This window comes from Polistes fuscatus, unplaced genomic scaffold, assembly GCF_010416935.1.
Source record: "Polistes fuscatus isolate 324 unplaced genomic scaffold, CU_Pfus_HIC Scaffold3, whole genome shotgun sequence".
NCBI lineage: Eukaryota > Metazoa > Arthropoda > Insecta > Hymenoptera > Vespidae > Polistes > Polistes fuscatus.
This window is the reverse complement of record NW_025113107.1, coordinates 7,227,725-7,254,807: the sequence shown is the minus strand read 5'-3', so window position 1 is coordinate 7,254,807 and position 27,083 is coordinate 7,227,725. Positions and strand designations below refer to the sequence as shown.

General features: G+C 33.8%; 1 long non-coding RNA gene across 1 annotated transcript; it reads right to left on the bottom strand.

Annotated features, from left to right (window-relative positions):
• Position 1: 1 nt before the first annotated feature.
• Positions 2–25,552, bottom strand: LOC122519366. The gene is made up of 3 exons (XR_006304289.1): positions 24,749–25,552; positions 189–340; positions 2–41 (listed from the first exon to the last, which is right to left on the bottom strand). It is a non-coding gene; the product is annotated as an uncharacterized LOC122519366 (long non-coding RNA).
• Between the last annotated feature and the right edge of the window lie 1,531 nt (positions 25,553–27,083).

The following is a 27,083-nucleotide window of genomic DNA, read 5'->3' as shown; positions in this document are numbered from 1 at the left end:
TGCTCTTATAAATTCTTCTTTTCGGTGAGCCGATATTCTCTCTTTCGGAAGAACAAAAAACAATAGGAGTGGAGGGGTGGGAAAAGAGAAAAAAGATGAATCGTTAATTATTTTTTATAATATTTCTTACTTAACTCTCTTATCAATTCTAAGAAAAATGATATTATACGAAAGTAGATATAACTCACTGATTCAAACCCAGCTTCAAATGATCCCCGGCATTACGTAGCAAAGCATGAGCCTCGCTATTCGTCAGTTCCCGAGTGCTTTTGTCGTTTATGCTACTAATCAAGTCACCCTCTCTGGCTCCTTGCTGAGCTGCCTTGCTACCCGGATTTACCTGAAAATTAATGGAACAATCATCAGTCTCGGAGAAACGTTAAAAATGGGATACATTCAAACGTGTCTTATCTCGATCGATATAATACCAATTTCGTTTATATTATACTATTATATTATTATATAATAACCCTTAAACGTAAAATGCATTTTGATACGGTGCACGGATTCGCAATAATAAAATTGCGTATCCAATCTAGATAGAGTAGAAGTCGAAGTACTTTACTACTATTACACACACGCGTTCGTTCTCTGTTTCTCTCTCTATCTCTCTCTCTGCCCCTGGAAACACGTTTCCACGCAAACGTGAACTAATTCAAAGCAAGTCAGGTAGCCTGACTACAGGCGTACCAGTAAACATACTTTGCCAATACGTACATATATATACATATATACACTATACGATAGTTAAAATTCTCACCGTAGCGTTGGATCTTCGTTGTGGTGGCGAACGAAACTTTAACATTCCGAAGAACAACGAAGGCTTTATCCTTCACGATAAATTCAAACTTCAATCTCGCTTATTAATCGCCGCTATTTCCGAACTATCAAATTTAAATACATTCCTATTATATTATATCATACGTAACATATATACGTACAATATAAAAAATTAGAAATATAATTAAATTAATTCAAAACAATGTGTTTTATACGATAAACTGGAATGAAAAAAAGGAAAACAAGAAAAGCAATCGAAGAATAATAATAATTTATGAAATTCGCTCATCGAAATTTAATTGGACGATCCTTTATTTACGATGACGATGTTGACAATGGCAATCAACGTCACGTGACCAAACTCAGATTCGTAAAATAAACAAGATATATATATCACGCTCTATCCCCCGTGTACCCCCAGTCTTCCCTTGCCCCCGGTCGACCGAAACAATGCTGACGTTTTAATTACACGTAGAGAGAAGGTAGAACAAAGCGACAATGTACAACGCGCGAGTGAAGTCGACGTACTACCGCGTCTCTTCCGTTTCTGTATGAAGAAAGTAGAGGGAGAAAGGAAGAGGTAGAGAAGACAGACAGACAGACAGACAGAAAGGGAGAGAGAGAGAAAGAGAGAGAGAAGTAAAGATAGTACATCTCATCTGACGCAAGCATCGTCACGGCGCCAGAGTACTTCCAACAAAATTAATGCAAGTCTCTTTTCAAACAACCTTCCTATTATTTTTTAAAGTACTACTATCCCTTCGTGTTTATGCTAACGGCAGTAGTGTGTTGTGTGTCACTTTCGATAACGTTAAAGGATTCTACCTTCCTTAGAAATCTGGGTCAATTTCGTTAAAGTGTTTTGAATCCTAGCAGAGAGACAATTTGTATTATAATAACATGCATCTCTTATCTTCGATTAATTTATTATTAATAAATTAAGGATAAAAATTTATGAAACGTTGCGTTGTATATAAGTATGCACGTAAGCGCGTGGTCATCCAATGATTTTATTTCGTCCTTTCCCCTATTTTTTTCTCTTTTTTCTTCTGTTTGTTATCCTTTTGATATTGTTTTTCATACGATACGTGAAACTATATATTAGAAAAATTGTTCGTTGAATAGAATAAAGTTACGGAGAGAGAAAGAGAGAGAGAGAGAGAGAGGAAGAAAAAAATAACGATAAACGTCTATATCGGTGATCAAAAATCACCTACGGAGTACGAGAAAGAAATATAAAAATAAGAAATAAGAGACACACATACACAGACACACTTTGTCGTATTACATCGATCACGAATAATTAAACGTACCTTCGCGACAAATAGAAAAATAAGGAAAATATTTGAGAGAGAAAGAGAGAAAAAGAGAGTGATGATCAGATTTATCGTGATAGTTATAATATGTCGAATGAACGAAAAAGAAATACTGCTAGCAAAGAATTTGATGACGGTCGTCACGATGGAAAATTAATATCTATTCTCTCGGGTTCTCACTTTTTATTTTACCATCTACCATCTAGTACTATCTCCCGTAGGAAAAAGAACAAAAAGTATAGCAAATAAAGAACACCGATGAATTTTTCCCCTCCAAGAAGAAGAATTCAAGTTCCGCGTAGTAATGGGGGCGCAAACGTTGGAAATGCTTGATAGTTGTTGTTGTTGTTGTTTCGCTCATTTTCTCGCAATTTTCCGAAGCGAAGACGTCTGAATAGAGGTTGGACGGTTCGGGTGACGTAAAGGAAACTCTCGAAAATGAAAATAAGCTCGGCCGTGGTTATTTCCGTGGACATTAGGGCCTGAAATCGCTCCGAGTCATGACTTTTAATTACACGCTAGGAATATTTCCGAGTGCTTTCGATAAAATGTCCTCGATAACCGGTATGTCTTTTTCTTATTTCTCTCTCTCTCTCTCTTTCTCACTTTCTCTTATATTTCCGTTGAAACAAAATAGAAAAAATCTAAGAAAAAATAAAAGGTGAACAGTTATAATTTTGAACAGTCAATCGTTTGAGTAGAATCCTCGTGTTTCATTATATTGTTATGAATTGACTTTTTAAATTAATCCGATTTGAGTTATCTCGTTGAAATTTTTTGTTAAATTTTTAATAAATTGCAACAGTTTAAAATACGTATGTTCTGTATGCGCGTATATACGTGTGTGTTTCTTTATTTTTACGTATGTCTCTCTCTTTAAATTTAATACGCGTATGTATCCCCCATTCGTGTATACGTATGTACCAAATATCTTTTAAAAACGCACGACAAAACGTAGAGAATTACGTACGATAGCACAACTATTTTCTCCATAAAGGAAGAAATTTTTCGATGAAAAATTCCTAACTCCGTGGTCGGGCAAGTATTCGAAAAACTTTGAAAAAGAAATGTCTTTCATAAAAGTTCCGAATGATTGCTCTACCAAACTTTCATTAAACGAGAAAAAGTACATACTGTGGAAAGAATTTCCGGCTTAATTTGATCTACGTTCTTAATTCCAATAGATTAGATAGGTCGAATAGAATCGAATTCGATAAATTATATCACGTAAACTACCAACGTCGTCGTTATGGTGCACATATATATATATTGATATAGTCCAAGTAAAATCACGATGCAACATCACAAGGAACCATAATACTTCGAAAGAGGGTTTCATCGATTTATTATTCTAATAATATATAACAATCGATAAGAGGATTCACGTGAGTGCTTTGATGAAATGATTGAACTAGGAAAGCCTGGTTGAAAAAAAAAGAAAAGAAGGATTGCCCTACCCATCCCTTCAAAATTTACAGTCCGGCTTATTCGTGTATATATCAGTGTATTGATCGTTCGTAAAAAAGACAAAAGCAACAAAATCCGAAATAAAAAGGATTTTCGCGTTTCCACAGGGAATTAATTACGAGACATTAAATTCTAAAATAAAATACACTAAAATCCACCCCAGCTCCCCCCCCCTCGCTAATTTTTCTTACGTTCGGGAAGTTACGAAACATATTTGATCAAAAATTCGTACTTCGTTACATTTTTATATTATTTTGTTAACATTGTTGGATGTTAAAAATATGACAAAGAAATATGTTTAAAATTGTATTGAGTAATTAACAATTATCTCATTAATGAGAAAATAAAAATAAATAAAGAAAGCTTTAATATGAAAACGTAGCACATAACACACGTAACTACTTTCCGACTTACAAATTCGTTTTTACGTTTTAGTTTCCCACGATTCTGATTCGATTCAACGACTCGCCAAATATATTTTACGATTTCCGAGCTACGTCGAAGGTTTCCCCTTAGGATCTCTCTTTCTTAAATTTCAACGTGTTACTGACTAAACTCTAACGTTTTTATTGGATCGTGCCTAGAATACGAATACTTCGACTATTTCAAAAGTATTCACTGTATATTTATATATTAAAAATAAAACTGAATAAAATATAAAAAATATGATCGATATCGATCTCTGATAGAGTAATATAAATAAATAAAAAAAAAAGTGTATAATTTATTGGGGGAAGTATATATGAAAGTAAACATTAATAATAATAATATACGTCGATTTAATTTGAACTACTCAATTCATCTAAGTTCGTGAAATTCGATTAAGTTAGATAAACGTCGACGCAGTATCCAATTTACGGTTCTTAGTTACATACATCGTAAGGTTTCCAAGTCAACGTATTAGGATCTTTTATTTCGTCGGTTGACGCAAAGAGGATTTCTCGAGGTTTTTAAGTACGAAACGTTTCTACAACGATGACCGATGTTAACCAAGTTTCATTATCTTTCTCTGTCTCTCCCTCTTCCTTTTAGTGCTCATGTGAGCTTTAATTGAAGGAATGATTCTACACCATTAAGTCATTATCACGTAACACGGTAGATCGTACACTGCAAAAAGACTGTTACTTTCCAACCCAACCATAAACTATCTTCATGAGTATATACGAGTATCCTTATCTTTTTCTTTTACATCTCTTTTTCTCATACGATGTCATAAAAAACAAACTCATTCTCTTCTCCTCCTCCTTCTCCTCCTCCTCCTCCTCTTCAAATAATGAAAAAGTAGAAGAAAAAAGAGGGAAAATAATTAACTATAATTTACGCATGAACGATCAGCTTTCTCGATAGCCCGGAAAATAAACGATTAAAGGTATATACATATACGTATATATATATATATAAAATGTTCCTGGATTAAAAGTAACTATCCAGAAAATCCCTAAACTCCTCTTACTGAAATTGCAACTCTCGGTAAACGAAAAGTGTCCTATGTACTTAAGTAGATATATACATCCATGTATACGTATATATGTATGCGTATATGCATGCACGTTTTCCTCTACAATTTCAATCATAACTTTTCCCTATGCTTACTCTCTACACCGAGAAATGATGTACTTAAAGCTTAAGTAGCAACACGAGTGGATGGTTCAAACGAAACGAGCTTATCCGGCGTCTCGCTTGCTTTTCTCGACTAAATTTCTCGATAAACTTTATTTTCTTTATTTTTATCTAATTCTCTTTTCTCCTTGTTCACTTTTATACTCTTTCTCTCTTACTTATCCACGGAATAAATGCAAGTAATTTACGATGATTTTTCGGAGATAAAGAGAGAGAGAAAACATTGATTTGGTAGCTGAAAATCTTGAAAGCACGAATATAAAGCTCTGTATAAAAGAAAGAAAGAAAAAGATGAAAGAGAAAGAGAGAAAGAAAAAAGAAAAAAACGATAGAGTATGCCCGTCGTGCAACGGGTCGAGAAGAAGAGGATGCAAGCCACGTGAAATGCATTATGCATTCGGCCCGTTCCTTTTGCCTAGCTTAGCTTCAACGATGGCGAACGTTAGACTAGAAGAGAGAGAGAGAGAAAGAAAGAAAAGGTGGATGCTTTAATTAGAAGGCAGACGAGAGAAAAGCAATTAATTGCCCACGTTCCATGCCGTGAAAGGAAAAAGTGGATAGATATTTCTTGTCAACGTGCGGACTCGATCTAACAATGATATTATCTGTTGGGTTTACTATTTTCTTTTTTCTTCTTCTTCTTCTAACATTAAATCAAATATTGCTCGAGCAATATTTATATAAAAAAGTATATAGAATTCTTAACCATAAGGGTGCTTCTAACGCATCGTTGATACAAGTTCACGACACTTCAATTTAATCAAAATTACATTTCCCTTAGGTGAACATTGTACGAAATAGAATGACCGAACATTTCGTACACAGTTATAATAAATTTAACCAAATATACGGAAAATCGTCTAGAGTTAATAATTTCTAGACGATCACTAAAATCTAGTGAAGCAACGTAGATACGATTAATACCAAAAATGAGTGACTTGTCCGAAGAAATAAAAGACAAAAACCGTACGTTGTTTACCATCCAAAGAGACGATAAAAAAGATGAGACCTGGTTTTAATAGTATTGAATAACTGTGAGAAGATATTCGTAGAGAAGCGATTAGAATATATTGCAACATTGTAATATCGTTTTTATTAGTCATAAGTGTAGATATTACACTATATTAGAAAGTAAATCGTCGAATGAGAGAAGCAGTATTTTCACACGGATGATTCGTCTTTACGACATTTAACGGTCGATTATTTAATGGTTAATAAACGTCATGTACGTCTTACCTCGTAAGAAGAATTAGATATATGTATGGAGCCCATTGGAGAATAAATGTCGACAATTACGTACTCATCTCTAACAGGTTATACGAATATTCTTTCGAGATGAGATATTACGAATCGTTTGTTCGTTTCTTTATTAGAATTAGACGTTTTTTTATCAATAATATTTTGTTCCTATAAATACTAACTACGAGCTAACGATAATATATACACGTGCTCGCGTACCGATTCGTTTCTTTTTTTCTCTCTTTTTTATTTTCAACATAAAAAAATAAACTTCCGTCGGCATAAATTATTTTTCGAATTGTTGTGCCTTTTCACACTTTTTACGATTCGTAGGGAAGAATATTTTGTCGAACGAGAAACTCGTAGGCCTCTATTCTTCTATCGTGAAATATAAAACTGTTGGATGTATTCGTTACTTGGAATAGGGAGACCTATTAAGGACGAACGAGATCGACGAACTATTGTATGCTCCAGCTGCTCGTTAATTACGAACTCGGTCACGGGGTGATTCTACGAGTGATCGTACCGAACGATCACTACCCGTTTGTAAATCATGCTCATAGGAAGTGTCAAAGGTGTCGAGTCGAGCTACGATTGAACTAAATCGATAAACTACGACCCTAGGCTGCTTTCAAACGATATCGATCGTTTTCTCTCGCACCAGCAGTTTGTTATATGTAAGAACAGAGAAAGAAAAGTTCTACCTACTTCGCAGAAGAAGCACGAACGAGAGTACTTTTTTTAAAAAAGATTGTCTACCAGCTAAGAGTAAAAACGAATTAAGAAGTAACTCAATTTTTCCAATAAAACAAAATGCGAAACAGTGTGCAATTAATTATTTACGTTAAGTACACTTTTCTCATTCCATTACGACTTTTTATTCTATTTTATAGAAAATCACGTAAAACACAAGAGAGAAAAATCTCCAAACTCGTAGACAGTATTAATGGCAACTGAATACATTGTATCTTCGATTTTTCATACCACCGATATAATCGTTACCGCCCACTCGTGTTATCGTCGACAAAATAACGATGTGACATTAGCCATATGTCAAGGCTCCGATAACTGTGAACATCAATGTCCCCGGACGTTAATGTCTTTTCCGAACGCTAATCATCGAAATTTCATTAATTACCGTTCAATTATTCTCATGGTCATTAATTACATGCGAATGCCTATGATTTTCGTATTTATACATATATATACACAAACTGATTCGAAACAGGTGCGAATTTGTGAAAATTCCGTTGAAATATAAAATATTATTTTGCTCATCAATTGCGACGTATTAAAAAAAAAAAAAAAAAAAAAAAGAAAAAAGGAAAAAAAAATAATAATCAACGTACGTTTTGCTAACGAATGAAGGATTAAAAAATGAAAAGAAATAACGCTAACGAACGCAAAAATATAAAAGCAACCTAACCGAGTGGACTTTCTTTGTCCGATTCAAAATATAAAACGATTTGCTGGTTTGTTCCTTTTTTTTTTTTCTTTCCTAGAACTCTCGTCGCTTATATTCTTCACCATTTCACATATGGCGTAGAGAAACTAAAGAACGTTTCAGCAGCATTCTGCTTATTTGGTCACTAACATTGAGTTTATTGGCCGACTTGCACAGGCACCCGGGGAATTCGTATACATATGCGCCATAAACGACAGAATAACTACGATGGACGAACAATGGTTAACGCAAACGGATTTCCACGTTCGAGATATCGAGATTCTCACACACAAACACACACACGCACGCGCGCGCACTCATACACTCTTTTTCTTTAAATACATCGAAGAATATTTTCTAGATTGTTAAAATTTTCTTTCGAAACAATTCCAATGAAATCGTGTCTCTCGTTAAAGAAAATGTAGAAAATTCTATTTGGTTTTATTTTACAATGATTTACACAGGGCAGAGATTAACAACGAACGAAATAGAATAGAAACCTATGAGGTAATTCGTTTAAAAATATATCACCGTCTTCTCTTTAACCAACGTCACCCGCCATGCCGTAACGTTTGATGCGTCCCGTATCTATTACGTTAAACTTCCTCCTTCTAACTTTACGAAACGCGATTGGTCGATATAGAAATATTTTTCGATTCGTACGAATTCCAAATAACCTGGATCGGAAGATTATCTTGCAGAGAGAAATTGTTCTAACGTAAAAATAACCGACTCTTCTCAAATTTCTTTTGATATATATGTATGTTAACTGGAAATGAAAGGAATGCGTATTTCTTTCTTTCTTCTATTATTTTCTCTTCTGAAATAACTATAGCAATTTGTGTGTACATTTAAACATGTATGAACCAATTATAATTTTTCTTAATTACTTCACTTTATTTCTGCAAAATATTTCTATTTAATGAAATTATTAATTATAATTAAAATAATATAATGATATTCGTCTTTTGGGATTTTGTAAAAGAAAACAAAAAAAAAGAAATTGCATCGATAGTTAAACATTTTGTTTTTCTCAAAATTTATAGTAAAATCTAAACTTAATCGTTTTAATAATAATACAGCGCAAAACAAAAATTGTAATTTTCACTTTAAATAGGTAAAAACGTTGCGAGCCATTGTCTAATTAAGATAATGAACGTCGTGTAAATTACGAGTCCAAATTAGATGAAGCGCCAGAAAATTACACGTTCCTATCCTAACTCGGCCAAGGACGTCAAAGTACAAGCGCTCCCGAGCGTTAACAAATATCTTCGCAAACAGGAAATTAAACGCATCGACGACGCATAATCATTGGCAACTATTTTCGTAGCAACTATTAATAATATTCAAAGTCTGTTACAATATACAAAATCTTACGTACGTATACTTAGTCAGTTTGTATAAATCCGTAGTGTTATAAATGCTCAAAGAAACAGTTGAGATGATATATTTCGTTAACATGGATTATACACATTATGTTTGTTATGATTTTCGTTGGATAACAATTTCCAACGTCTCTCGAGTTAAGTCTCGAAAACACTTAAAAATCTTAATGGGGGATTACAGCAAAAAGAGGAGAAAAAAAATGAAAAAGGATATAAGAGATAACGGAACGAACACCTACTACTGGAACACGTACATGAACGCTGACCCTTAACCACTTGAGTCCATTAGACCCACTTTATTCACGCCTGTTATCTGTCCACGCTCAACAGCGGCCACACAGGGATATCGTAAAATTAGATTTTTCGTTCATTGGTACTGATCATCGACAGGAATAATATTGTAGATATAAGCGTTGGAGAAAAATACTCTCAGAGCTATGCCGATTCAAATAATTCCAATTCAATGTTGATATATTCATTTGAAGTTTTAATTAATCAAAATGAAATATCCATTTTTAACCGGTACGAGTAAAGAATTACGATTACGTTCTATAGAAATAAATATCAAAAATATATGATTAAAAAAAAAATAAATGATTAAAAAAAGTAAAACAGGTCGAAGGACGTTAGAAAAAAATAACAGGGTAGGAGAATAATTAAAATACGCAGGATGAATCGGTCGAAAACATCGCTAGAATTATTCGCGCCATTACTCGTTGCTCGAAATCACTACTGGTGGTGGGGGGTACACTGCGAGTGTGAAATAGAGCAGAGGAAGACTAACACTAAATAAGATAGATAGATAGAAGGAAAGGGAAAAATAAAAAAAAAAAACAGGCAATAGCAGCATTCGTTCTTATCTTTCCGAGATCGTTCGTTTTTCACATGGACGCTTCTTTGGAGAGGGAGGATCTTCTCTAAGGGTTCGGAAGGAAGGAAGGAATTAAGGAAGGAAGATGCGACACTCACCCTAACTTCTGCGTGATTTCTTCGCTTTCACGCTTCTTTCATTCCATTCGTAGACTAGGCGAACTTCCGTAACGTTACGGAAACGTTTGGCTCCAGCCAAGTCGGAGTAACTTATTTACAGCTTGCTATCTTCACGAATATACTTTCTACGTTAGACGTCACGACATTCGTCGTCGTCTTCGTCGTCGTCGTTTCTATTCAGCTCCTTCACCACCACCTCTGCCCACACAGAGCTCTGCCCACACCTCCAACTTCTCCTCTTCTATCTCTTTTTCTGTACGTTTCTCCGTTCGAACGCTTAACCTCACGATGTTTCTCACGCTTTAACGTAGAACCGAGGAATACCGAATGCGAAAAGTTCCGAGTTTTGCGAGGAAAGAAGCTGCACGAGGAATTTTAACGTCGCGTCTCGATGCCACCGAAGCGGTTAGTTCACTGAGAGAGACCGGCTTGTCGCGAGCCAACCAACTACTAGTAACCTAGGACAATATTAGAATCGCGATTTCTGTCTACGACCCTCTCTCTCTCTCTCTCTCTCTCTCTCTTTCTTTCTTTCTTTCTCTTTCTTTAACTATACCCAAAGTCGCATTGGCGCGTATACCCTCGACGAGAAGAATTCAGCCAAATCGTCTTTGAATATGACTAACAATAAGAAATTCATTCCTCTATGCACAAACTTTCTTTTTTTTTAATGTTTCAATAAGTTAGATTTGAAATAATGAGATATTCAGGTATTCCCGATTCCGATGACTCTTTATTAAATATTACAACAAATTATAAATAATAATTGTTATCCGCGTTATATTTTGTGATAAATATTAATACAAATATGTAGGTATTTTATATAACAAAAATGTTATTACTATCAATCAATTAAACCTTTGTATTCCTATGTCGAGTGTGACTCGACATCAGTTTTTATCTCAAAAGATATCATAACCTTGAAAATAATAAAATACAATAATAATGTAAATGAAACACGGATATTTCATTGAATTTGTTTCCTTCCTTACATATATTTACAAAATTGCTATATTTTTTTAGTTAAAGTAAATTTTTAAATAAAATCTTTAAAAGCATTGAAATTAAAATACAATTCGAAGTGCAAAGGATTAAATCAAATTTATACGGCATCGTATATACATAGTTAAGCATAATTTATTGACACGTAGATTTTTTTTGTTTCTAATTGCGGTCAGTAGATAAATAATAGGTCGCGAAACCGTTAACACAGCGTCAAGCTCGTAACAAACACGAATTCTTCATTTCAATTCGTATGACAAACACGCGGCAACGTAACAGGTGTAAAAGAAGTTACGAATCGAAACTACGGCATATCCGGGCGCGCCATATTCGCTAGACATGAATTACGCGATTGGAATAATTGCGACGTCCTAGAGATAACGGTATATTTTATTCAAAACACAACTATGTTTCGTAAGGACGACGTTACGAGTACTTCATACCCCAACGATCAACTATTTTACGATCCTACGATTACGTTCTATACCGTATAATATTTCAATCTTCTTGTATACATTCCTATACATATACAGGTAACCTCCGAAAAACACGATTAATTTGTACCGTGTACTTTGAAACCGTTTTGTTCGAGACAACAAAAAACGGGATTCTGTTTCGAGTGCGAAAATAAAAAATAAACGTTACGTTTTAATTTTCTTCTTTTTTTTTTTTTTGTTAAATATAAAACTACAAATTATTATATTGTTTGACTTCATATTGGTTAACACTTCTAAGTAATCTTTTATTACGTATATATATATAAAATTCAAATTAATTTTATATATATATCAAATAATATATGTATTTTATTCTTTTTCAAAAGAATTACTCGAAAATCGTGTAGTTTGAAACCGTGTAATTTGGGGGGAGGTATCCGTGTTCTTCGGGGGTTACCCGTATATATATGTGTGTTTGTATTCTCATATTAAAATAGCAACAATTTACCATCGTTGCATCGATTCGAATCTCGCGCTTAATAGTATCCACGGTGATCTCTTACTATCGTTTGACATCATTTATGATCGTATTATCGAGCAGATACACGAGGATTAGATTACGATCGCTAAGGTCGATGCGATGATCCAAGAGAAGGGTAATCGGATCGGCTTGTGAAGAAAGCCGCTGAACCAACGGTAATATCTCCGAATGTTATCGGATTTTTGATTCGTCCAAAATATTAAAAAGACAAAAAACAAATTATTTATTAATTATATTATTTACGAAAATATACACACACATGGCGTTAATGAAATTAGATTAAAACACGTTTCAATGTTTTATACCACTGAATAATCCTTTTTATGAATAACTTATTGGTTTTTTCCAGTATGGTACAATGACGTACGGGAAACCACTGCTCTAATGCTTGACGAATAATTCGACACGTATATACGGAGAAAAGCAAAAAAAAAATCGCAAAAACGAATAAGAAAGTTTAATGAAGAATCCATAGAATATAATAGACAGCTGTATCCGCCGGAAGTCGATGTATCGTAAAGAGGAAAGTTTAACAAATAAAAAAAAAATTTAATTTCATGTTTGTAAAAGAGAGAGAGAGAGAGAGAGAGAGAGAATCTAACGATCGGAAATCAATCGGGAGAGAAAGGTAATTACATCCTTCTTCCTTTTCTTCTTTTTCTTCTTCTCGGTGAGTCGGACGTGTCAACATTCGCGCTTGCACACAAACGTAAACAACGTGAATTCTTCTTAAAGGGAGTATTTTCTTAAAAATAGACACGAGTAAGCTAAGAAGGAATACGTAATTAAGGAATAGCATAAGTAAGTTTGCATGATATTCAACCGTGGGTGCGGCTCTAGGCCAAATGGGCGCGGTTGAAGCATGTCAGACATTGACAGATACAAGCCGAGTCAACTTTTAACAGCACCAGCATAACAGCCACCCAGTTCAAATGCACGTCTCGCGCAAACTATCGAAGAGTGCATCTGGGACGTCGATTTATCTGCGTATTTCCGCGAATCCAATTCCGTGGGAACGTTTCACTATTCGAAATAAACTTTTTAACTTTCGAAATCCTATGCTTTTCTTACGTTCTTATCCGGTTATACATTAAGTATACGTGAATATGAAAGAGTGAGAGGGAAAGAGTGACGGAGGAAAAAAAAAACAGCTACCGAGCTTGCTCGGCGAGCATAATCGAGAAAATAATGCATATTTTTACGTGTTGTTCGAAGAGAAAGGAGATAATCAAGGTAAAACGAAGAAAAATAAATATTGGTAAAAACGTTGCGACGTTTAAGAAGAAAAAAAGGAACAAAAAAAATAATAAGAAAAGAACGATAAAAGAAATTCAAGGCTGCAAAGAATTACTCACTTATACACATGTCATTTTTCACTTATCGGCGTGTCACAATGCTTATCCAGCTATTATTCGTTCCCCACCACCTTCATTTCCCTCCCCCCCCCCACTTTCTCTTATAAAGATCTACCACGATAGCCAACCGTGAGCACATTTTAATGATTCAGCGCGTTTACCGCAATCACCCTGAAAATCGTGATCCTCGATACGTCTCTCTCTCTCTCTTTCTTTCTCTCTCTCTCTCTCTTTTTCTCTTAAACACGAAAATACTATAACGTATTTCCTTCTTAAGCTAGTACGTAGCTTATAGCTAGGCTGCTTCATGATACCCTTCCGGCAATAAACGTGAGAGATCGTTTACGCCAGCGGATAACGGCTGTTGTCGGAAAATTACTAAAGGGTAAAAATCGAAAATGAAAGCGCCTGTTTATCCTTTTTACTTGTTCATCCTTGAAATGGTGTTTACGACGTCGGATCCGATCCCTTTGATGTCGAAACCATCGAAAAATTTTACATAAGACTAATTAAACTTTCTTAATCTCTCTCTAAAGGTCAATATATCCCACTCTTAAAATACGAATCTCGAATATATATTTTTATATCTTTTCGATGAATTCATTTTAACTTAGAAAACGAAATAATCAACGCTTTTTTTATTTCACTCACACAATATAATATATTATATTTACTTTGACTTGACTTTGATAACCATGGTATGGCAAAAATTATTAACTACGTATAACTTTAAATAGTATACAAAAATATGTATTTATAAAAACCTTATTACAATAAACGTAAAAATATTTGTTTCTATATTGTAAATTAATAAACATTTTTCAATTACAAACCTTATTTCTGTAAGTACTCGGCAAACAAGCCCAGTGTGCATAACTCGTATGAACCATGATGATGGACCAAATCAAAACGACTTCTTCTTCATCTATCGTATCTCAAACCCACCCTTTTGTTTACCAACGTATTTCACTATTACATGAAAAATGATGGCATTAGCCACATTCGTAATAATCTTTCTTCAAAAATTCTAATCGATTCTACGCAGTTTAGTTTTCTATTAGTAATCCCTCGAGTAATCTAAAAACACTAACTGCAACAACAACAACACAACGACAACGTTGTCTTCCTTCAACTCGAACGAATGAGCGGTTAAAACAATGCACGCGTTTACAACAAAGCACGAATTGATTCTATTCGAAAATTCTTCAACGCAAAGTGGATTCCCCATCGATATCTCGGAGAGCTCGCACTTTTGAACGTTTCAATTGAAGAAACTTCAGTAAAATACATTAGCTTTTCTACCAATCGACACTTGCGTTATACAACAAACTCTCGTTCTTATCGATTCTTATCTTTCGATCGATGAATCTTACTTTTACACACTTCGTTAAGTGATTTTTCAATGAAAATTTATCTTCGAACGATCGACGACCACCTTAATCATTTCTTCTTACTTTATCGAATTTACCGTATCGAAAAATAATCTAATAGAAAATCACGCGCCACGTCAAATTTCATAGCGATTCAAATTCGTTCAAGATGGGTCCCTCGGAACGATCGTACCCGAGTAAGCAATCGCTACGACTGGCCCAAGGAACAGAGCAGCAACCGCTTGCTCTACACAGGGAAAGCATATGGGACCCTCAGTGCCGTACGAATAACCTCCTCCCGATAATTTTATCTTCCCGCCTATCGCATATATATTTTTCTTTTTTCTTTCTAGAAATTCTCTTCCCTAGATATTATTCTTCGTCCGGTTCACTTTTCTTTCCCCCATTTTAAACTCGTATCGATTATGAAAGATTCTATTACATATACAAAAAGAAAACAAAACAAAAAAAAAAGAACGTAATATTCTTACCATTACAATTATGAACTCATCGAAATATACTTTCCAAATAATCACGACGACTTTCTCTCTGTGAGTTTCTCTTTGCTATTAAAGAGACACAACACACACACACACACAGTCGATTATCATTTCGACTTACTCTACGGATTAATCTACGATCTACTTATACGTAAGACATGATGAAATAAAGGAAATTATTCGTATAAACAAAAGTTCGAAAAAGGTGGATTAAGATTTTACAATGATTTAATACTTTAGACGTTTGGATGCATCGGTAGAAATTTGAATAGAAGATTATTATCATGATCTGTTCAATAGGAATATGGGGGTGGGTTCCATAAAGAAAAGGATACGATCTTGAGGAATGGCTCGTTCGTTCGTTCGTTGGTTCGTTCGTTCGTTCTATGACGCTAACATAAGTACAGGAGACGAGAAGATATAGCTATGGGCTCTGTGTTATGCGGGCGTAAGTAAGCGTGAGTTTGAAAGGGGGCTAACTCACAGTCGAGGGAATGCACAGGGTCGGGGCTCTCTGAGTCACTGACTTATCGAATGACCAATGAACTAAAGAGTGCCTCTCCCTGAATGCCCACAGAATGCAACTAACTCCCGTCGAGACGTAATCGTCGCACGAGCGGCCTCATCAAAACGTTATTTAATAGTCTTCGTCTTCGTTACTTTCGATCATTTCGAAATCCCTTCGAATTCTTTGTCGTAACATTGATAAGTTTTATCTATTGGGTTGTCTGACAAATTTTTATTATTGTATCTTCAATGATATTAAATATTAAAATTAATCGATAAATTTAAAAAAGGTAAAAAATGTATTCACAAAAAGACATATAACTCAAATGATAACTTTTTCTAGAATTCAATATTTACATATGCATCTAAATACATATGAAATTGTTGATATCGTAATGCATACTCATAGAATAATAATATTCATGAAAAAAACAAATAAGAAACATTAAATGAGCGAAACGTATCATTTCCACGAAACTAATTAATTTTTAGTATCGTTATGAATATACTGATATAAAAATGATATAAAAAGAAAACCCCGTATGAAACTTTTTCTAATATAACTCAATATTTACATACGAATGTAAATACCAATAAACGCAAAATTACAAAACGATAAACCAAAAGTTATATTTTGAATAAAAATTATACGAATATAGATCATACACGCCTCATGATTTCGTTCGAATAAATATAAATCCCGACTTTTTGAATCTCAGTGATGCTTGTTACGTCACTTTAACTCGTGCAATCGTTATAGCTTAATGGCTTTTAGCGTTCAATTAAGGTTAATGTAAATACTATGCGAAGAAAGGCTAATGAAGCAAGCAAGTGAACGGATTTTCTGAAACATTCTCTCTTATTTTTTTCTTTATTCGTTTCAAAACCAGCGAAAACAATTATTCGATCTAATCGATCATACAGTTTTACGTGTACTAAACAATACTGAATAATACAGCTTACGATAACTCTACACCTTGACCTTGTTAATTTCAGAATCGCCTAAAGTAAAACATCTTATCAGATACTTGAAACGATATCTTGACAATATACATATATCGTGCTGAGTCACTCGTTATCGTTTGCTAAAAAAGGAAAAAAAAACAATCGTAAATTCGTTCAATATTTATCGTTAAAACAATAATCGCAAAGTAAACACTAAATCATTTTGTTTATGAAAAGAAAAAAAGTTATATTATATTACTTGCTATATTTTTCCCCTCCTTTACTCTTCGTAATCAAAATTTCGTTTCTACGAAATAAAATATAGTATACAGAAAAAAGTACGAATATAAAATAAAGTAGTAATACGAGAACCAAGATTTTTGAACTTTACATAATAATTTGAGTAGGTTTGATAATGGTAGTGCATTATGCATTATGACGACTAAAACAATCCGTCTAGCAAAGGTTGTTGACACTGTTGAAAGAAGACAGATAAATCGTTTTCTTGCGTGTCATCGAAATGCGATTTCATTAAGAAAACCGACAGAAACGTCAGTTGCCAGAACTCGAGAACATTTAAATACTGTTTTGGATACTCTTGACCAAGAATTTGCATTACAAAATGCGAAACGTAACAAAACAGTCGACTTCATATTACAACAGTAGAAAGATCTTTTTAATACAAATCATTCTCGTTAATAATTAAAAAATATCATAATAAATATAATTATTATTTGTATAATATAATAACAATTAAATAATATTATATCGAAAAAAATAAAATTTAAAAATATACGAACACATACCTAAAATAAATACACCAAAAAATATATTATACAAGTAATCGTATTAAAAGTTAGACGACGTTATTGAAGATTAATGCGATCGTAACGAAAATAACGTTATCCATCCTACGTTGATATTAATCGAATAAAAAACGATGCACGAAAAGTATGCTCTGACAAAAGGCGAATAGCTTTTCTTTCGGCTTAATAGCCACAATTCGTACTCCCTTGGTGGATCGGTAGACGCATTGACGACAGATTCGTAGTTGGAGCAATTCCAGAGTTTAAAGTCACGCCTACAGTTATGCAGCCCGATATTCAACTCGCAGCTACGTTGCGCGAGTGTTCCTGCTGCAGGCGCCGACGATCGATTTCTTTCACCTCTTACTATTAAAGAGAGATAGAAAGAAGTATAAGAGAGAGTGAAAAAGAAAGAAAGAGAGAGAGAGAGACCATTTCACCACCACCATCACCACCGTACCACTTCTAACTCCCCTAACTCCCCCATCGTCGCCACCACCACCTTAACCTCCTCTTCTTCTACTATTTTACTCTTTCTCTTTTTTCCCAAGGTCTCGCAAAAGCGGATCCACCCTGGAACACCTGCTTTTTTATCTTTCCCGCGATTTACGTTCGCAATATATCAAACTGTCGTGACCTGCATTAAACGTTCTTTGCGTGTCGTCCGACAAAACAACTATCTTTTTATTATAAAACTCGTTCTATTTTTAAAAAAGTTATCGATTAAATGAAATTAATATTAACACAGTTATTATTAATACGAGGTAAGGTTGAAATTTTTGAAAATTTTCAGAATACATATATCGAATAATAAAAGTTAATTTAAACGAATAAAAATTTTATTTATGGTAGGTTCCAAAAGTTTTCAATCCACCCACATATAACTACGCAATTATTTTGTAAAATTTTAATTATTATTCGTGTAGATTATTTTATACATTATAATGTATTTTAATGCGTAGTAAAGGAAAGTAATGTAATATATGATATGTAATTATCGATAATATTTCGATATCGATTCAAACGTATATGCATTTGTTAAAACGTATGTATATTCTCATGTAGAGGTTATTAGAAATTACGATAAATGTTTATTACCGACACAAATTTATGGTACAAAATGGTTCAACGTACTCGTGAACAACATACCACATGAATAATAATTATTCTCATTACTACATCGTAAGTATCCTTTCAAATCGAATTCCACTTTTGTCAAACGCGATTAGCTTACATGCCGATTCACACGTCAATTAACTGTATTTGATGACGATGACGATGATATCAACGATATATTGGATTCCTTGGAATGTTTTATACGGAATCTCTTTAAAATTGTATTTAGAACGATACGGAATATTTGATAAGCGTGCTTCGAATTCTTTCATACGACAGCGAGATGTGTTTTGAACTCGTTTTTCACAAAGCCGGTTAAATCGAAACCATTAACTCACTCGAAGTGTATCCCCTATACATTTTTCTTCTAACTAATATATAAATATTTCATTCTTAAATCTCTGTTACAACTATTTCGTTCGTACATTTAATATTAAAAGATGTACTTTCACCCATGAAGTGAATGGTCGCACTGATAACCCCGTCGAAGCGAATTTAAAGTCGATGATTTTCAATAGAAATCATATTCTTTGATCAGTTGCCATAATCCAAAAGTTGCCAAAAGTTATTAGATGAGCTTCTAAAAAAAAGACGAATCAACGACATGTATACAATTCTTATGAATAATTCATGTTATCGACGAGAATATCGCAAAAGCTAGTTCGACTTTTGCGTATAATTTCAAAATTATTCTCATTTGCAAATGAGATCATGATCATAATCGTGAAATCCACACGGACAACAATGATTCCGAGATTATTTTCATCAGAAAATATGTCTTATTGCAAGTCACCCACTCGCATACGAGGAGGTTTACCTTTTGTAGCTGACACGTAACTGTGCACTAATTACGAAGGCACCAAAAGCGGTCTTAGATTACAGACTTGTACCGAGTTACGTCACGAGATGCGTATGCGTGTTTCTCTGTTACGGCCTACGTGTAACCTTGAAACGTGATGTCAATGTCGAGGCTCTTCGACTTCCTCCGTGTGCAACGAGCCATTTCCCGCTCGTTCTCAGCTGACTGCAAATTCTTTTACGTTTATATTACGACGATAACTACATACGACTATAACAATTACATAAAAACATATTGATGAAGTATCATACGTGTTAAAATATTTAATTGTCGCTATCTCATTTAAATATCGAATTTCATTTCATCTTGGATAATTTTATATTATATTACCGTCATTATAGTAATGTTGTTTTATACGTATATAAATTAATAACAATTTCGATATTACATAATTGCCAATCCAAAAGTATATTTATGCATCGATTGAACGTATTATATAATACCTAATATTGTATTACAATTATTATAATAATATTATTTAATTCGATATAAAATATTAAACGTTTCGATTTTACATTCATATATCGATTTATATAAATACGTAGAACTATTTGTACGTAAAATTTATTACCTGTGTTAATACAAATGAAAAGATTCTTCATGGAAATACATGACACATATTATGCGAATAATATCCTTACGTAAAGTTATTCGCTGACGCGTATACATATATATATCTAAGTAAGGACATAGTATGAATCAATAGCTGCATATTAGCTCGGATTAACGAGCGTTTTCTAGGCCATTGAATACTTGCTTTCTCAATTATGCCAAGTTCATAGTTTACGACGATACTAGTAATGAATAGCTTTGCTGACAATTACGAGAACAGAATGAAACAGTGCCAAGCATGTCGGCACACCGTTATCGTGATACCGTATATCCTATAGGAAACTTTATATAATAGTCAAAAAAAATACTAATGCGGTCATCGCTATATATTAATGATGAGACTATCTCGAATGACGTCAAGTTGCAAAGATCAAAGGTAATTCTCGTTCAAGAATGAAATGAAAGTTTTCAATTTAAATTCCAATCCGATAAATTGAACGTCAAAAATGATATTAGCCAAAATAGACGAACCTATCGTATATACGTATAGGACGAAATTTCTCGACTAAAAAAAAAAAACATAAATAAATTGCAATTTTCTAATAAGACGGTAAGAAATTATATATTCTAGCTTGATCTTTCTTCACGAGTAAATAAAATAAATGTATACGCGTACAAGATGTATCTTGTTTCAGATGAGAAAAAATTGTTATATCAAATTCATATCTTATTTTTTTTTTTTACAACAAAACCATTCCCTCCGCGGATATACCATGACCACCGCTCCACCCTATGTGCAAAGTTTTTTATATATATCGTAAAAAAATATTATTTATATATATATAATATTAAACAAATTCTTTCTATATATATATATATATATTCACGTGGAAAATTTTGGACCCGAACGAATCACGGAGAGGAAATATCCGTTTATATATACCGTCTACAAAGCTGCATGCGAAACCACAGAAACGCGTTCCAATTTCAACGGTCCATGGTGAACCGGCTGATATTGCAATACCTAACTATGGAGTGGGCAGGGAAGAAAAGGGAGCTAGGGGGAAGGTTTAGGTTTGCGTATTTGCTTTTCCGACTCCTCTCTTGAACGATCCACCCTATATACTCGTCTATACGTTCTCTCGAACATAATCCCTCTTTAACGAAAGATACATCGACGACACATTTGTTTACTCGAACGCATACCAACGTAACACGTATGCATATATGTTAGCAACGTTACTTTGTAAAATCAATTAATTCGTGAAATAATCAGCAAAACTCTGCAATAACTATACTGATCTATATTAAAGTATAAAAGATGGCAAAATTACATACTTCAATTAGATAATGTATGAATTTACAAGAGATCATTAAGGTATAGGATTTGATACCAAATATAAGAACAATATTCGATTTATATATATATATCTTTTTTGTATTATAAAATAAAGAACGTTGTTAACGAAATAATACCAAAAAGAAAAGATCGAGATATAAAATTTCCACGAAAAAAAGATAAACTCTAATCGTTCCGGAGAAAGAAGAAAAAGGATAAACTGACATAACGAACGAAGGTATTTCTCTGCATTTTCTTTGCCGCCTACGAAAAGATACAATGCCGAGTATTCATTGTGATAAATCAAGTACGTGAAAGGCCTTCATTGTGACAGACTTCCTTCTCCTTGTCCCACGATCATTGGCGAACCTAACACAGAACAAGATCTCAAGCGGGGAAAACAGCACGAGATCTTGCTCGTTTAGTTCGAATAAGTTAGAAGAGAGAGAGAGAGAGAGAGAAAATAAAATACTAAAAATGAAAAAAAATAAAAAGGAGAAGTCTTCGGAGAAATACGATAGTAGTTATGGTTTTTCTTATTATCTCGCACTCCCTTATACCTTTTTCTCTCTGATTCTTAAAGTACACCTTCCTTTTGTCATTTACCACGTCGTGAGTTCCTTTCGAAGGCATGAATTTTCTTTGGAGTTGTCCCATAACACGTTTGCGTCACCATAACGTTTCCTTCTTATACCACCATCCCCACCCTTTACGCGCACATGCGCCCGCGCGCACACATTTTACCCTTTTTTTAAATTTTATTTTCTCATCTTTTCTTCTCTTAAGTTTTCTCTCTTTCTCTCTCTCTCTCTCTCTCTCTCTCTCTCTTCTGTTTTTTCGTCCCTTCTTCTCTCGAGCCATCTTTTATCCTCGCAGAGAAACGTTACCGCTGGCGAGATTAAAAATTTTAATTCAACGATGATCGTTCTCCTTTTCTTTAGATACTAAATTTTTACCAAGGCTACATCCTTGATAGAAGAATACACGAAAGAAGAAAATAAAAAGAAAGATAAAGAAGCTAGTACCACGATACACGTGAAATTAAAATTAATTAGCCATGAGTCATTTTAGATCCAAGAAGTAAGATTTGATCTTTTATTCGACTTCTAGAATATTTGATTTTTATTTTATCGAAATGAAATAATCATAGATCAAAAGTTCGCAATTACGTAGGAATGTATAATATGTTATACTTTTTGATGAAAAAATAATTTGACTAACAAGCAAATGGATTAAAATATACGCGTAATACTCTCCTAAATTCATTTTGTTAGAGTCGATTGCAAGCTCAAGGACGAAAACTAGGTTCTCTAACCACGGTACACTATGCGGTCTAGTCGACGAGACAGGTGGATGCAATTAAACCGGATCGTTCGAGTTATCTTGCAATTGCCCGCTCACTCGCGATAACGCTACCTTCTTCTTGTTTAAAATAAAGAACGATCAACAGGAAATGAACGTGGTCCAATTAATAAACAACTCGACAAATGTTGCGGTCTTCGTTTATAAAATCATTCCGACGTGATACGTGGCAACAACAAATATTTTCATTCAAATTATTGCAAATATCGTATCTATTACGGTTAATAATGTTTTGAATTCAAGAAAACGAAAATGAAAACCGATCTTTGATACAATGTAATCTTGCGCGTGTCGCGCTAAATTAAACCGTGTCGAAGTTATTTATGTCTTACTAAGAAATAATCTTATTTTAAACTAATATATAAACCAGTATACATATATACTTATTAGTTTACTATATTCTATTATTAATAAGTATTAACAATTTTTATGAAATAATATCTATCGATAAATTTCTTATATTAATTTAAAAAATAACATTTTTCAATATATTGACGAAATAAACGATAAGTTTCTCTTAGCAGATTACGATTGTTATACTTCGCTTATAAGAAATAATAAGCCAAAGTCTATTTAGAGAGCTTGCATGCTGACCTAGCACTAAAATCACTCGATCTATATTCGCTTTCAACTAAATGTGCACTCGACCAACATAAACTATTATCTTACTGATAGAACCAATTCGTCGATTCATCGAAGCATTGAAATTCGTCACAATTGTATATATTATATAAATATTTGAAAAATTTGGTAAAATAAAAAATAAATAAATTATACGCTATTTGTTAATTAATTATAAACAAAAATGTAAGTAAATTCATACAGTAATGAAAATAATAAAAATAAATAAATGTTATTGTTAAAATTTGTACGTACTTAAATAAATATAAATGTTAATACAGTTAATAACGATGGAATTAATGATGGAAAAGCATATTCATAGATCGATATTCAATGAACATAGATTATCGTATCTATGTAACCAAGCTCCTATCTATATATATCAGCCTTAATTAATTTAAACAAATCGGGCCGATATCAAGTTGTTCGAAGGTGGTCGTCAACGAACACGATAATCTCTATGTATATGTATAGTTCTAGCAATAGTTACATATATAACCGACACAAGCAACTAGTCGACTTTAATAGCTTCTTAGGTAACGTGTATTTTTGCATATCTCTTAACTTCAGCGATAACGTACAAAGGTTAAATTTAAATATGCTACATTTAAGTCATTAAAAGAACTGCTGCCTTTTATGTAAAAATTAAACTATAAAGCATTCTATCTAATGCATATTAGATTCGAAGAAATTCTTCTATTACATGAACCGGTTTTCATCGTAAAGAAACAAAACAGAAAAAAATGTCGTAAGATAAAAACGTTTATATAATCTTACAATAAAATGGAAATATCTCTTTTAAAACGCAACTTTTCTCGAATAACGAATACACGAAGTGTTTGTAAAGTAAATCTTTCCAGAACTTGAATTTGTATACTACTTAAAATGCGGTCTACGTCGTCCGAATACAAAACATTTTCCGTAAGATATTTTTTTCGTTGATGGATAAGTTTAACAAGAATCGCAAATGAATAATTCAAATTTCTTTGGTGAAAATCGCGGCGACTGTGATAATGGCTACTCTGAGCGATGATTATATATAGATGAATTAAATTAAACACAACAGGGATTACTTTATATGAAGAAAAGAAAAGAGGCAGATAAAAAAAAAAAGTTAGCTAAAAAGTGATCGATTAATTTTCACTTGGATAAAAATTTATAAAAAATAGAAAAGGGGAATTGGAAATTTACTTACTCTAGAGATTCGTAAGGGTTGGTGCAAGTCACGTCCTCCGTGCATTCGGAAGCCCCAAGGGGAGCCGCCAAGGAGGATGATTTCTCTGGCACTCATCATCCACCTCCACCTCCACCTCCACCTTTCCCTCCACCACTTTTACTTCCACCCCTCGTCTATCTTTTTTCAACGCAAACACGACACGCGCTTCTTGCCCGCGGCGCACTTCGCACCTCGCCGCTTGACGCACCTCTTCTTTCACGTGTACCGCGATGATGACACCGACGTTGACAGCGAGGATGACGATAATACGACAATCGATGAGAATAACAGCAAAGTCAAGAAGAAAAGACACGGTACGCACGATTCTAGATTCCACCTCGTCGTCGTTCCAACTTGTACTCTTCTATCGTGACGCCTTCGCTCCTCCAAGAGTTCGTAGTTCATGATATTCACCACGCAATTCGCTAGTATCGCCCTGGATGATTCTCTCTCTCTCTCTCTCGTATACACACTGGGCTCATTAAGAGTTACGCGCTTTTTACATCTCACATGTATTAAACTTAAGTAACATTGGCTAATTTACACTATACGTTAACTTTCCATGCATGACATCTCACAAAGAGTGGATTATCCGCGAGGTTATCGAATATTCATAGAGAGAGAGAGAGAGAGAGAGAGAGAGGAGAGGAAGAGAAAGAGGATTAAACGATGTCAATAACGTGACAGAACGTTAATAGACGGAAAAATCTTGCTCGACACCTTAGACATACTCATATTGTCCGAATCTCGGCGTGGCTCGCGTTAGACTAACGTCGAATTTCGTATACCTCCCCCGGCAGACCTCACCGCCATCGTCGCGAGCCCCCACCACCACCTACCTCAACCCCCCACCACCACTTTACACAGCTCAGTAGCTCGGCAGCCGTCAATCGCGAGCCGCGCTCGCGCCATCCGCCGGAGACGCGTGCCTCTCCACCCCTCTCTACCCTTTTCCTACACTTTACCACCATCCACTCCATCAAGTTCGCTCGACCCTCGCGGAACTCAACGGAACTCGTTCATGCACCACCACCACCACCCCCCTTCCTCCCCTATTCCTCTTCTTATTTTTCTTCATTCCCTTATAATACTTAACTAAAGCTCTCCGACAGTCTACTCTTGTCCGGATTTCGAGTATTCCATCTTGTTAAAAGAGAAATCAAAAAAAGTTTTATTTCTTGAAATTATCCAAATTCACTCTTTACAAATAATTTCATTAATTATAATTGATATTATGTAATACGTAAAGTCTCATTATGATATATATTGTATATTTACTTTTATATATAGAACGCACAAAGAACGGTAATTTGCACTTATCTTTTATAACACTGGATTAAGTAATTGAACGAAGAAGAGAGATTTAACCATAGGTTAAATCAAAATAATTGGATGTCTGATTATACTTTAAGAAATTCGTTATTTATTTTCTTCTTTTTTCTTCCTCTTCGTTACTTATTTAGATTTGAGTATTTTATATCCTCTTTATTATTTCGTTTCAATAAGTTTGTGAAATAACGTGATCTCCGTAGACAAAATGCATTGCTGCTGATAACTGAACGCTTACATGCGGAACGCTTACGCTGCTCGATTGATTTTCCTGTTCCATAACCTGTGATATATGTATTTTATATATATTACAGTATAAATTAAATTATTCTTTTTACATAAAGTAATTTTTATTTAATTATTTGTTTTGAGAAAATTTATGAAATCAATCTACGTATGTAATATTCTTTATTATTATGCAAAATAATAAAATTATGAAAAGATTTAAGGGTGTTTAGCATGTTAACTGAAAACGATAAAGATCTAACTTCTTCGATAATAAAAAAATTAATAAATAATAATATACTCTTTTACTCTTAACTTCGTAATTCAATCCACACACAATTTTATTTTCGATTGAGATAAATTTTAAATATCATCGTTTAAACATTTCCCATTAATAAGTTAATATCAAAGCTTTGTTAAATAAATTGTGAGATATGATATATTTTTATAATAACTTTCTGAGGCATCCCATGTTAAATGTGTAATATAATAGGCATATTGTTAGTGTGTTATAAATTATTCGTTAGATGTACATATGTGCTGAACATACATTTTCCGATAGCGTATGTTCTTAATATCTGAACATCCATTTTTGGAGGGCGTATATATATACACTATCTTGAATAATAAACTTAACAATTGTATCTTTTTTATCGACAATTATTATAAATAAATTATTATTTAATCTTAAAACAAGAATAATAACATTAAATTACATTTTAAATATGAAGATATAATATAAAGAACATATTTAGTATTT